Source organism: Octopus bimaculoides, chromosome 12 (genome assembly GCF_001194135.2).
Source record: "Octopus bimaculoides isolate UCB-OBI-ISO-001 chromosome 12, ASM119413v2, whole genome shotgun sequence".
Classification (NCBI taxonomy): Eukaryota; Metazoa; Mollusca; class Cephalopoda; order Octopoda; family Octopodidae; genus Octopus; species Octopus bimaculoides.
The window spans coordinates 30,075,503-30,088,889 of NC_068992.1; the positions used below are offsets into that span (position 1 = coordinate 30,075,503).

Sequence of the window (13,387 nt, forward strand, 5' to 3'; positions counted from 1 at the left end):
TATATGTACATACTATATGTAAATACATACATATGTATATATGTATATGCATGTGTGTGTACACAAACACACACACACACACACACACACATATATATATATATATATATATATATATATATGCTCTAATGATTATAATACATAGTTTTGAATATCTGGCTTTATACTCTATTTTATTGCCGGAAAACATCATAAGACATGTTATATTAGCGATTTTGTTATATACCGCATTATATAATGGATAATACGTACAGCATCAAACACTGAAATACGCAAAAAATGTCTGGTGTGTTTTCAACCATTACATTTGTATGCAACGAAATTTCTCCATTTTAACAGTTTTACTAAATAGGAAACGAAGTTTGTATCGAATTGAACATAGAACATTCAGTTAATAAAAAAAGGAAGCAATAAAAGAAATTTGTAAAATACATGAAATTACTGTGTAATAATAAGCAAGTTTTGAATGAGACATAATATATCCATTAAAATTGTCACTGCATATTGCGTCAACTATCATATTAAAAACTATGTATCAGATATCGCAAGATGCTTGGCAAAAGATGTCATAGAAATGGCTGAAATGAAAGGAAAAACTGTAAATATTGCATATGCAATCATATGACTTTCATGCGTTATATCAAGCATAAAACTCTAAAGTTTACTTCGTATATTCCACGAAATTATATCACAAGCAGCAAATACCAACTTAGAAATACCGCAATATATAGATAAGCGATATTATATTGTTCGTTCAAAATAATATCATGCAAAATTTAATCTAACGTGGATTCCTGAGGTACGTTATATGTTATCACATATATTGAAAACAGCTGCCATCAGACAATCTGGCATACATTGTATCAAACATCGGTAATTTTATAACTTAAAGTAAAATCATAAACCGGATACATATTAAAAAATACTTTCTCATACACAATGAGAAGGCTGAAAATGTTTCAATGAAACAAAATAAATAAATAAAACAGAAAACAAAAGAAAAATGAAGCTTTCAATACAATTGTCGTCCGCGCAAAACACTTTCCATGCAGTCTATTACCCCTACACGAAACCAGCTAAAATATAACACATTCAAGTATTATATTCTAGAGTATACAATTTAGTATCTCGAAGCAAATGATTTCTTTAAAAATATGAAACATTTCGATTCAGTAGTTTTCAACTGAACTATTGACCCTTCTAAATCTATTGCTATCTATCAGATAAAGCTTTACCATGTTCTGAGAGCATTTGTATTAAACCATCGGACACATCTTCTATAAAGTTTGCAAGAAATTAGGTATCTTTGTATTCAAGAAATTATACGTAGAAACAAGCCCAAGGCAAGCTGGTGGTGCAGTTTTTGTTTACATAAGTCCAAATGAAGTTATAATACTAGGAACCTGACAGTTATGAGACTGAGAGAACATTTTAGATAGAATGTGCAGAAGTTATTTCCTTTCAAACTAATGATTCGTCTGCAAACGTCAGATACCACTTGTTTCCAGGCACACAGTATTTAGAAACATGAACTTGAAATAAATCCAATATCTAACCTTGGTTTCCCTGCAGTTATATAAGCTCAAAGGTATGGACAGTACGCACAATGACGGGGCCCCAGTATGGTAAAAGGATAAAAGAATAAAAGAATAAATCTTTCTTTCAGCAACAACAACTAAGCTATGTTACTGAAAAGCAAGGAAGTACGCTGATGAAAAGATGTAATAATAATTTTCTAGGATAGTATATTAATAAAGTACGAGTAACATTTTAACTATCAACTGTGGTATCCACAATATATATATATATATATATATATATATATATATATATATATATATATATATATATATGAATCTTTAGAGAGCTAACAGAGAAGACCAATTCTTATAAAATGCAAGATTCGCTTAAATACGACTAAGCAATAAATTGTTATTGCGAAGTGCACTGCGTGAATCGGGTTTCTAGTTTAATAACAACACTGTTCGGAAAGATGTCAATATCAAGGTATAACTTGCACATATGAAATACACTGAAATTTATTAGAAGAAAGGTGTGCCATGTGTTCTACTTTCAAATTCCCCAAGATACAATTTCCACGATCATATATAAGACACCGCTACATTGAATTGCTTTGGGTAACCTTATTTCCTGCGCACAACCGAAAGTGCGTCGCACTGTAAAATCTGGAACCCAATGAATTTAACAAAAACACTAAGTAAAGTATGTCGTCAAATGTTCTTATATTAAGTTAACGTTTTCTAAGTCAAATCCACGAAATACAAGAGCAGCAGAAAAAATATTTTCATAGCACTCTGGCCTTAATCACCTTAATGCACAATTTCCTAAACAACAATCTGAGATTAGGTGCAGATTCCCAGAAGCATATAGCAATGTTTGTTTTTAACCATTTTGCGATATTCAAAATCAAGTAGGTTTACGAAATTGGTATATACATTTGGCTATTTAGTGCAAGTGCACATTGCGCAAACAATGTATATCCTTCGAAGTTGTCTCATAAGTAAACGAAGTCAGGAATCTCGTTAACGTGGTGACACAACATCGGACACATTGTACTTAAAGACATTAATATAAGAACTGATACTGCAAATACAGACTGTGTATTTGAATTTGACCAAAAATAGGTTGAGTATTCAACTTCGTTACTCTATGCCGACATAATTATTAAGATATGTGTTCTAACAGAATTCCTAAGAAATATCAAATTGGAATTGCTTTAATTTATTAATCGGGGTAATTTCTCACTGTCTATTTTTTACTGATATATGTTTAATTTCTTACTGATTATGTTAAAAAATCTATTTATCGGAGAGAATGAACTAAAGACTGACAAATATCGTTTGAAGTACCCTCGATCAGATTCAAACCGATGAAGCAAGTCAGATTTGACTATTCGGACCTGAACAATATTTTTATAAATTGATATAAACATGGATCCTTGATGCGAAAATTCCTTTATCTCAAAACGTGATATCTCAAACATTGCAGATACTTCTAATCTAAAACAATTTGTAAGATATGGGCTCAGCAGTTTTAGAGTATATGATAGATGTGTTATGAAAATCATATCTAATAACAAAAGCTGCGGCAGAAATGCTTTAGCTTTGATCTATGAATGTTTAGACAATTGGAGCAAGATTGTAACTTGATACAAAAGGTTATCCTTTTAGGATTTTTATAGTGTTCATTGGGATATTTAGACCAGAGAGGTGTTTATCCCCATGTACTACATCTATTTCGCTATGTTTAATAACGTTGATAGTTTGGTCTGTGAAAAAATATGAAAAACCATGCTGGTCATCTGTCTCAAAAGTTTGGTAAGAAAAGTTGCTGTGAAGCATTTGACGGCGGGATGTATTTATGAGGGTTCCTATTACTTCACTAGGTCTAGAAACAGAATGACCTCTAGTAAACTCTGTAACATAGCAAAACACTTAAGCATTGCCTAAGGCGGTAAGATATTTATCAATAGTAACTACATGGTTTCCAGTGAAGTAAACATAATGAGATTGAAGTATCTTCGTCAAACACATTGAGGAGATGACAGATACGAATAAAAACTCTGCGGCATTTTATCGACTCCGGCTCCTAGAGATATCAGATGTGTTTAAGGAGCCGTTATAATTTGAATCACAACCATTGTATATAGCAACAGATGGTGTGAATGTGGTTTACGAATGAAACAAAAATAATTGTGGTACTATTTTAAAAGGAATTTTCCTTTAACGCTGAAATCACGAACCTCATACATTGAATAATCTAAAGATAGCGGTGAAATAGATTTAAATTGAAAAGTAGAAATTCTTTTTTAGCTACTTGAATGCCAGTTTGAGTTGATTATGTATTCCACAAAGCAGTTTGTCATTATAAACTATTTATTTAAATCTAGCTAATTAGCACCGAATACCTCTTGAAAAATTAAGATCATTGTCAGCTGCTCTCTATCAACTGGTTGCGATAAAAGAAAATGACACAAATTATGTTTGAAAAGTATAATTATAATTGACAACTTCTAAGAGGATGGAATCTTTTAATCGATTTTACAGGCGTGGGGGATTTCAAATATTTGTTTATTTTCTATATTAGATTACTTTGTCTTTAGCAGAGAGATGTTTTCATATTCGTGGGCTAAATTAAAAATGATCGCATCACGTCGTTAATGTATACCTCACGCACAGAACCAAATACTATATAAAGAAAAATCACCTCACGAAATGATTTCTGTGGCATCTTGCTCTTTAATCTATGGTGCTTCGTGCACTTTTCACTTCACAATGAACACATTATTTTAAATGCAAACAATATTATGTGAAAATTGTGGCATTCATGCATCTGCATAAATGCGTACAAGTAATTCTAGCATTTGACCAAAACTAATGATATCTGCTCAATGTATGTTTGATGTAGTGCAATGAAACAATTCACCATTTCTGGCTTTAATAGGTTGTTATGCATACAGGGGTTTTCGGTGTAATAAAAATGATTCAGTGTGATTTTAGATAAATCGGTATACTTAAAGTTTTAATTATGAAAGTAAAGAATATTAATTGATCAAATTCATAGTCATTGAAATTCTTTTATTTTGCGCATAAATAATAAATGTGACGGTATTAAACTGCACGAACTTTGATCTTTGAAACTAATTTTTTATATAATATTTATCTTTTTTACTATGATATATTCAGTATATTTTCTACAAAATGTGATGCAGATACAAGAAAAGTAAATAATAGCTCTCTATCCGAAGTATGAAATTGTTCCTACAGAAAAATTCTTTCATTCTAGTTGGATATCAAGCGGACTATCATTAGTTTTTGAAAACATGCACTGTTTCAACAACAGAATGCTGAAACAGAACAAGAACAAAATAATAATAATAATTCAGTTCTATTTTTTAAAATTTACATTAGCAGAGTTCCAACAATTTTAAGTCAGTGTACTGTGCAAATGATATCCAGCATAGAAGTGCGGAATTTAATATCTATGAACAATATTTAAATGTGTTTCACGTGAAATTCCGACGGAATTCGTATGATAATATTTTCTACTGAGCAAGAATGCTTTATATTCATTGGATACGATGTTAGTTTTGACAAAAAATCATGGACATATCGTTTATATCGTTTGGCAACAATGTGTCTGCTGTTGAAGCGAACTACATGTTAGAACCGAGTGAACACTTTAATGACGAGTGGACTTTCATAAATGATGAGTTTGAAACTCCATTGCAAAGACTGCTCCTGTATGAGAGTGAAAGATTTGATTCATCCTCAAATGTAATGCGTTCACATGATTCTTATGTGTTATTCTGAGATTTCGCTGTTTGCTGCAAAGATTTAAGGACAGCTCTTCCCACTGATGTTAAATTTCTCCTTTTTTTTCACATTATAACAGTGCTCACGGATACAGGCATATAAAATTAGGCACTCACAAATACATATCCATACAGTTATAAAATGTTGGGGTTTCTATTCATTGTATGTTTGGCAAGAAATTAACATAATAAACTGCTTTCCCACATTTGCTTATGAAAATATACGTAACATAAACATTCACATTCCATCAGGGTCGAGTTTGTCTTTCATCATTTCTGGGTCGATAAAATAAGAACGAGTCGAGCAACGACGCCGATGTAATCGACTTACTCTTCTACCGAAATTGCTGTGCCAAATTTTGATATCAATTAACTGAAATGATATGTAATGTACTGAATTTTGAAAATATGGGTTTTTACGAACGTATTTTAATGTAAAACTACAGAAAAAGTCAAAATAAATTCTGATTATATTAAATGGGATGTAAGATGCAACATTTGAGCACATTAGAGATGTGAAAATGGTGGAGGAACTTCATAAACATGATGACTAATATCTATTCGACAAATGCAAATTGCTAGATAAGCACCTATTATGCAACTGGAAAACATCACCTTCAATCGAAGCAACTACATAAATACACTTGCACTCGATATTGACTCATCTAAGAGATATGGAATTTTGTCGTTCTAGATTTCCTTCTGCTATCACTCCAATATATTGATTTTTCTTCCTTGAATTATTGTTACACAAGACCAAGTCCCATTTTTCCCTGCCAAGAAATGAAGAATTACCTCCTGTGATAACACGTAACAATTCTGTCTCTGCTCGGTGTCAAACTTTTTACAATATTACTGTTACAGTTAAGCGCTGGTAGGATCTCTACTGCAACTAACAAAATGCCTTACCAGCATTTGTTCCGGTTTTCCTTTCTGAGTTCAAATTTCATAGGGGTCATCTTTTCCTTTCATATTTCTGAGCTCGATGAAATAAATACCAGTGGAACACTGGGGTCGATGTAACGCACAACACCGAAACCCGAAATTAGAGGTCTTGTGCCAAAGTTTAAATCCAATACTGCTATTAAATTCAAGAGTAAATAATTCAGACAGAATATTAATCTTCACGGATCTGTAGTTTAGAGAAACAATTATCTTTCTAAATATTGATTATAACATCGTGAAGATAAAATGAACCTGAAGTGAGAGATGTCGAATCAAATTATGATCGACATGTTAACGTGCTTTTATTTAAGTTTAGCAATACTCCTATCGACATCACTCGGCATGTTGTATATACTGTAATAATTTTAGTATTATTTATTAAGCATCATACAATACACACGCACGCACGCGTCCTCGCACGTGCACTTACATTCGCGCCCACATATATATACAGTTAGGCAAATATATACACATTATTATGTCCACATATTTAAATACATGAAAATATGTACACGTGCGTATATATATACAGATATCTGAATATATGCAGAGATATTTGAAGGCGCGTGTCCTAGTGGTTAAGATATTCAGCTCACGATCATAATGTCGTGAGTTCAAATTCCGGCGACACGTTCTGTGCTTGAGCAAGACACCTTACTTAACGTTGCTCCAGTTCCCTCAACTAGCAAAAATGTGTTGTACCTGTATTTCAAATGGCCGGCCTTGTCACTTTCTGTGTCACGCTGAATGTCCCTGAGAACTACGTTATGGGTACACGCGTCTGTGGAGTGCTGAGCCACTTGCACGTTAATTTCAAAAACAGGGTGTTCCGTTTATCGAACCGCCTGGAACACTCGACGTCGTAACCGACGGATTGCTACTTCTATTTTTTTAAACATATATCTATATTCAGATATAAACAGGTATGTGTAAAGATATAGACACATGCGAAGAATATATCTATCTATCTGTCTGTCTGTCTATCTATCTATCTATCTATCTATCTATCTATCTATCTATCTATCTATCTATCTATCTATCTGTCTGTCTGTCAGTCTACATAGATATGTCATGGTGCGTATGTTTATATATATATATATATATATATATATATGTAATCATGTGTATATATAGATGTGCACATACAGGCGAAGAGGGAATGCGAGTGAGAAGAGAGATGGAAAATAAGCAGCGAGGAAACTTTAAGCATTCTAACTTAATCAACTTAATCAACTAACTCAAATACGACCTTAATTCCAATATATATGACAATTATTAGATTTCTTCAAACATATTCCGGTAACAGCTATTATTGCAGAACGGATACCGACGTCTGATATTTATTTATTGATTCCTTAAGTATTAACATCTGACAATTTAGTGATTATCTCCCGCCAGTATCTTACGTAAATTAATAAACTCAGTGGGCAAGAATTTGATGACTTTAGACAGTATAAAGAGGATTATCAGTCGTATTATTCACTCTGATCTTGTCTAAAATGCTTGTATCAAATTTAGGTGCACATACGTACATGGGGAAAATTACAATATTCGGCTTCATTTGTGCACTTAACTTACAATTTATGGTGGCAGCAGAAGGTGACTGGAATGAAACGGTGGGAATAAATTAAGGTATGAAATAAGAGACAAAAATGAAACTATTTCTGAAAATATCTTAGATTCTAAGCGTATTGTACAGATAGTATTAAGAGAATTCAGTAGGAATCAATGGAATGATTGTAACTTGTATCATTATATAATAAGACACTGACCAAAATAGTCCACTGTATTACTGTTAGTCGACACTAACAGATGATATCTTTTAATGATTTCCTGACATTGCAAAATGCTAATGTGTTTTTCCCCTGTAGGACAATTGTTTTCTCGTTGGTTATATGAAACCAGGCTGGCTTTGTTGTATACTGTATGACTGTTTATGTATCTGAGGCGCTTTTTGTCTCAAAAATTTGACCACAGATTTGTGGGTAACAAAAATACCACGTTAGCGAGTATAAAGAAATATATTGAGTCAAAATAAATATTAAAATCAACGTTTACTTGTAAGGTCACATTGACAAGCCAATTTCGACTTCTCGATATAAATAATATGAAACAATTTCAACTGATTTTAATACCAAAATAGCGGGACTTCATATGAAATTAAGCATTTTTACTACCTGAGGAAATCATGCGTATTCTCAGATGTGACTAGGTTCGATGATTTATAATTACATTAATCACAACATTTTCTCATTCAAATGTTTTCATTTAAATAAATAAAAATAAACAAAAGTAAGTCCTATATTAATTTCAATCATTGCTGTGCGATGTCTTACGACACCGCATATTTAAAACAAATCGTCTTTTATTATTAATTTAAACATATTTTATTCATGGAACAAATTAAATCAGCCTCAATTAACCCTCGTCATCAAATATTTATCCTAAAATCTAACATATCTCCTACTGGGTGAAGCGAAAGCGGACACACATACGTAATAATTAAAAAAATGACATAACCCACATCTTCACTTAATATAAATATTGTTTACACCTGGTAATTTATCAATTTCCATTTATGGAAGGGTTAAATCACATTTTCACGTAAGCGAACGCAAAATGACGTATTTTTTTATACGTATGAAAACAGATGAGGATAAATAAATACACACATAGTTTCTATCTATCTATCTATGTCTCTCACTCTCTCTCTTTCTCTCTCTCTCGTTCTCTCTCTCTCTCTTTCTCTCTCTCTCGTTCTCTCTCTCTCTCTTTCTCTCTCTCTCTCTATGTCTTTTTCTCGCTCTCTCTCTATATATATACATGTAGTTGAAATTTACAGAAAAACAAAAGTCGAAGACAGGTAAATAAACAACAAGCATGTATGTATATATATATATGTATATATATATATATATATATATAACATTTCTGCGCAGACTCAGTCTTTGTTACCGAATTTCTCTCAAGATAGAATAGGCAAGCCAGTGTTACAATAGCAGTGTCAGGAGAAAGAGGACTATCAGCTTGATATTACCGAGAACGATGAGAGACAGTTGTGAACTGTCTAACTATTTAAGTATCTATGTACCTAAATATAAAATTATGATCTTCGTATTTCAGTCGCTTTTCTTGTTCGATATGTGGTGTTTCTTGAGGGTCTCATTTCGTTTGTCGTATTTGTTGCTGTTACTTTCACTGTGGGTTTATTTGTTCCTTCATTCTTGCTACCGATTCTGTTTGAAAGAATATGTCATCTTTTACATGGTATTGTACTCTTTCGTAATGTTGCTTGCGTTAAATCTTCAGGTTAAATCTATTATCGTCAGTCCGTCGTGCCTTGCTACAGTTCATGTCTGACCAGACTGGAATAGTGCTCACCCTCATTCTGTGGGTTGATCAGGTACTCCAGTCTGGTGAATTTGTTGTCAAGCACCTGGAGAGTGGAAACTTGTCATGCCGTGACTGATGATGTGATGGCATGCATTGAGGTTGCAAAATCTCCAGAGTTTCCTTGACAGTAAGCAGGACACGCTTTAGCGCAACTCGTTTCTTTGGAAGAGCTGTGGTCTTGGATCATGCTGAAATCGATCGTAGATTAAACTGCCTGGCACACTGAATGCCACCAGGTGCTCACAAACCTCCACAGGTCAGACAATGCAGTCAGTGGAAGTTCCGTTTTAGTGTTCTGTACAGTTAAATTGACCGGCAAAAGTGACGACGTTTTAGGGTAGACTCAAGATACTGAATACAATCAACTGGCTGCTTTGTTCCGACGACTTTCGGTATGGGGCCTTAATATCTCTGGGCTAACATTGATAACGGGAGTAAGGGCAGGGCATTGCCGATTCAAGATAAACTTTACAGACATGGTAGTGTCGTCTACCAGACTGGCCTGAATGTGCACTGAGTAATCCTTCATTTCCGGGCATCACGTATAGGAGGTGTCCGCTATCGACTAGGTCTACTGTGAAGATAATACCGCTCCTTGCATTTCGCCGGCAAGTACAAGCAATGTTTGTTTGTCTGGTGGCCTTAGTAAAGAAGATTGCGTGTTGGCCAGATCGAAAGATCTGAATACTGAATAACTCTCTATATGCTCAAGTGTGCATCAATTTTAAACTTGCACTTGCATAGATAAGTAAGGGTAGAGAGAGAAGTGCTGCCTTGTAGCATGTTTATTAAAATGTGCGAAATTGCGATAATGATGCTATTTGTGAACGGCCAAGCACGGGCTTAAAGTTTGAGAGAGAATCATGAGCAAAGCCACTCCTGCGCCTATAAATTAATGATGGTGTGGCATATTTATGCATATATATTTCAACTTTAATTTTAGCAGTATCATTTAGTATGGAAATGAGTAATTATAAAAAAGGACCTTATGCTTACTGTTTTTAGAGCTGGTGGGGGGAATTGGGTAATTCAGTGTTTATTTGATTTCTACGGTACTAAAGTTATTTCATTTTTTAGAAAATTTTTTTCTTATATATTTTTGATAATGTATATTATAAATAATTAATGCAATCTAATTTATAATATTATTTGCTATTTGAATCCAAATGATATAATACTTTAAATATATTATTTTGCTTTTTACCCAAAGAAGAATAGCATATTGTTATTGTAACACGTATTCTTTTAATAATATGAAAGAATGAAAGGGAAATTTCTTATTTAGCCATGCTTTTTTTTTTTTAATTGTTCCTGGTAGTTAAAAAAAAATAATGCGTTAAGATATATTTAGATTAAATACTTAATGGAAAACAAATATATTTTATGACCTTTATATTTGTTTACTTTTTATTTATATCTTTGTTTTTGTTCTTTAATTATTGACGCTGACGCTTGAATTCAAATATATTCACATTCAGTGTTTTCTTGGACCTGTGAATCCTAATACATAAAAAAAGTACACTGAGGAGATTCTTGTCCGCAGACAATGGATTTATATAATTTTATTATGGGTAAGAATAAAAAGAATTGTATGTGATTTATATTTAATATTTAGTACTTATTACATTACGTTATATTGTTATAAGAATATAATATAACGTAGTATTATGTTAATAAATATTAAATATAAAATTTTGAATTGGCAATTGGCAATTGCTATATATATATATATATATATATATATATATATATATATCCATCTTCTAGTCGTTTTTGTATATTTAATATATAACCATGTAAATTCTTACGTATATATGTGTGTGTGTGTGTGTCTGTGTGTGTGTCTGTGTGTGTGTCTGTGTGTGTGTCTGTGTGAAATTCTCCCTATATGTATATATATAGAGAGAGAGATAAGAGAAAAGTTATAGACACATGCTTCTGCTTAATAACCTGAATCTGATCGACAATTGTTCAACTTGCTCTGCAGTATCCAAAGGAATTTGACTTGGACTTATATAAAACCGAGGAGAAAAGTGTTTTCGTCAATATAAGTTGCATAGCTGAAACAAAAACGAGACTTGAAATTGACGCTGATATGTTAAATATCTTACAATCAAGGTACTTGAAGCTGGTTCATTTCCTAAACTGATTATCAAATTTAGATAAACTTTTGAGTTTTGTGATTATCTCCTATTCTCTAGTAGCCATAATTGCTGTTTGGTAATTATGAAACACCCTCTTGAGGCGCGGAAAAAGTTCAAATGAAGAATTTCTGTTGTAAGATACTTTAGCCTACCGGTATTTGTCTATGTATGCTTGTATGTATTATGTATGCATGTATGTATGTATGTATGTATGTATGTATGTATACACACTAATACAAAGACACACATACACATTTTTATGTATATATGTATGTACACAAGTATATATGTGTGTATGCATGTTTCGAAAGAAAAAAAATATCCTAGTGATACTCATCTCATTTTCCGTCTTAATGGCAACAATTCATCCTTTGAAAACCTGCTATCAATATTTCTATTGTTCACAATTTCCATTATTAAATGAATACAACAATTTCGTGTTTTAAAATTGATAACTGGGCGTGTGATTATAACAAGATTTACTGAATTTTACATTTGAACAATTCATATTTGGTTTGCAATGATATACTTGATGTATTATTTTCCCGTCTTCTACAGCTGATATTTGCTTATAAGGATTTAAGATTTTGGTACAAGTCCGCAAGACTAGTGTGATATGTTGGTTGCGTCGATCCCAGTAATCAACTGGTACATATTTCATCGATCTTGAGAGGATCTAAGGCAAAGTTGACCTCGGAGGAATTTTGATTCAGAACGTGAAGGTGGACAAAATACCGCTAAACTATTTGATCAGCGTGCTAACAATTCAGCCAGCTAACACATCTCAGTGCATGGACTTCGGCATTGCATACTGATTAAAAGACTTTAGAACAGTGGTTCTCAACCAGGGTCCATATGGTCTATGAGGGTTCATATAGGCTTTGTGGGGTGGTCCACACAAAAAAAGAAAATAGAAAATTGATGACCCACAATAGTATTTTAAGGCCTTTCCCCAAATTTTGCTTTAGATGCATATATTGGTATGTATTGCAAACAGCTACGTTTCTTTCTCTAAAACTATATATACTTCAACATACACAAGTTAATGGGTGTAACACAAAATAGGAATTTTCAAAAAAATTTTCTATAAAACTAGTTTTTAAACATCGAATGGCTATGAGGGTACACCAGAATAAAATAGTACCCAAAAGGGTCCATGGAAAAAATATGGTTGAGAACCCTTTGTTTAGAATGTCTAACCTGAGGTCTAGTAATATGTTCAGACTGCGTCTCCACTAATTACGACTTCATTTCTGGAAACGAACATTAATACCTTCCAAGATGGAAGATTGTAACAAGTAATTGAACAGCAATAAGTCATGTCAACTGTTCATCTTTTTTTATATAGGTAGGATTTCACTTCCTTTCTTTCATGCTTAGGAACCTTATTTTATGTACTTTCAAATTGAAGCGCCAAAATCATTCGATAGAATGAAGAGAAAAGTGTGAAGATGTATTTAAAACAAAGTGTTTATGTTAAAGAAACAAAACATTGTACAAAGACATTACGAAATACACACACACACACACACACACACATATAAACACACACACTCGCAAGCACACACAT

At 32.8% G+C, this 13,387-nt stretch overlaps 1 protein-coding gene across 6 annotated transcripts in view; it reads right to left on the bottom strand.

Moving 5' to 3' along the window:
- LOC106869914 (protogenin A) overlaps positions 1–13,387 on the bottom strand; it is a 1,534,154-nt gene that overhangs the window by 760,324 nt on the left and 760,443 nt on the right. The window lies entirely within an intron of this gene.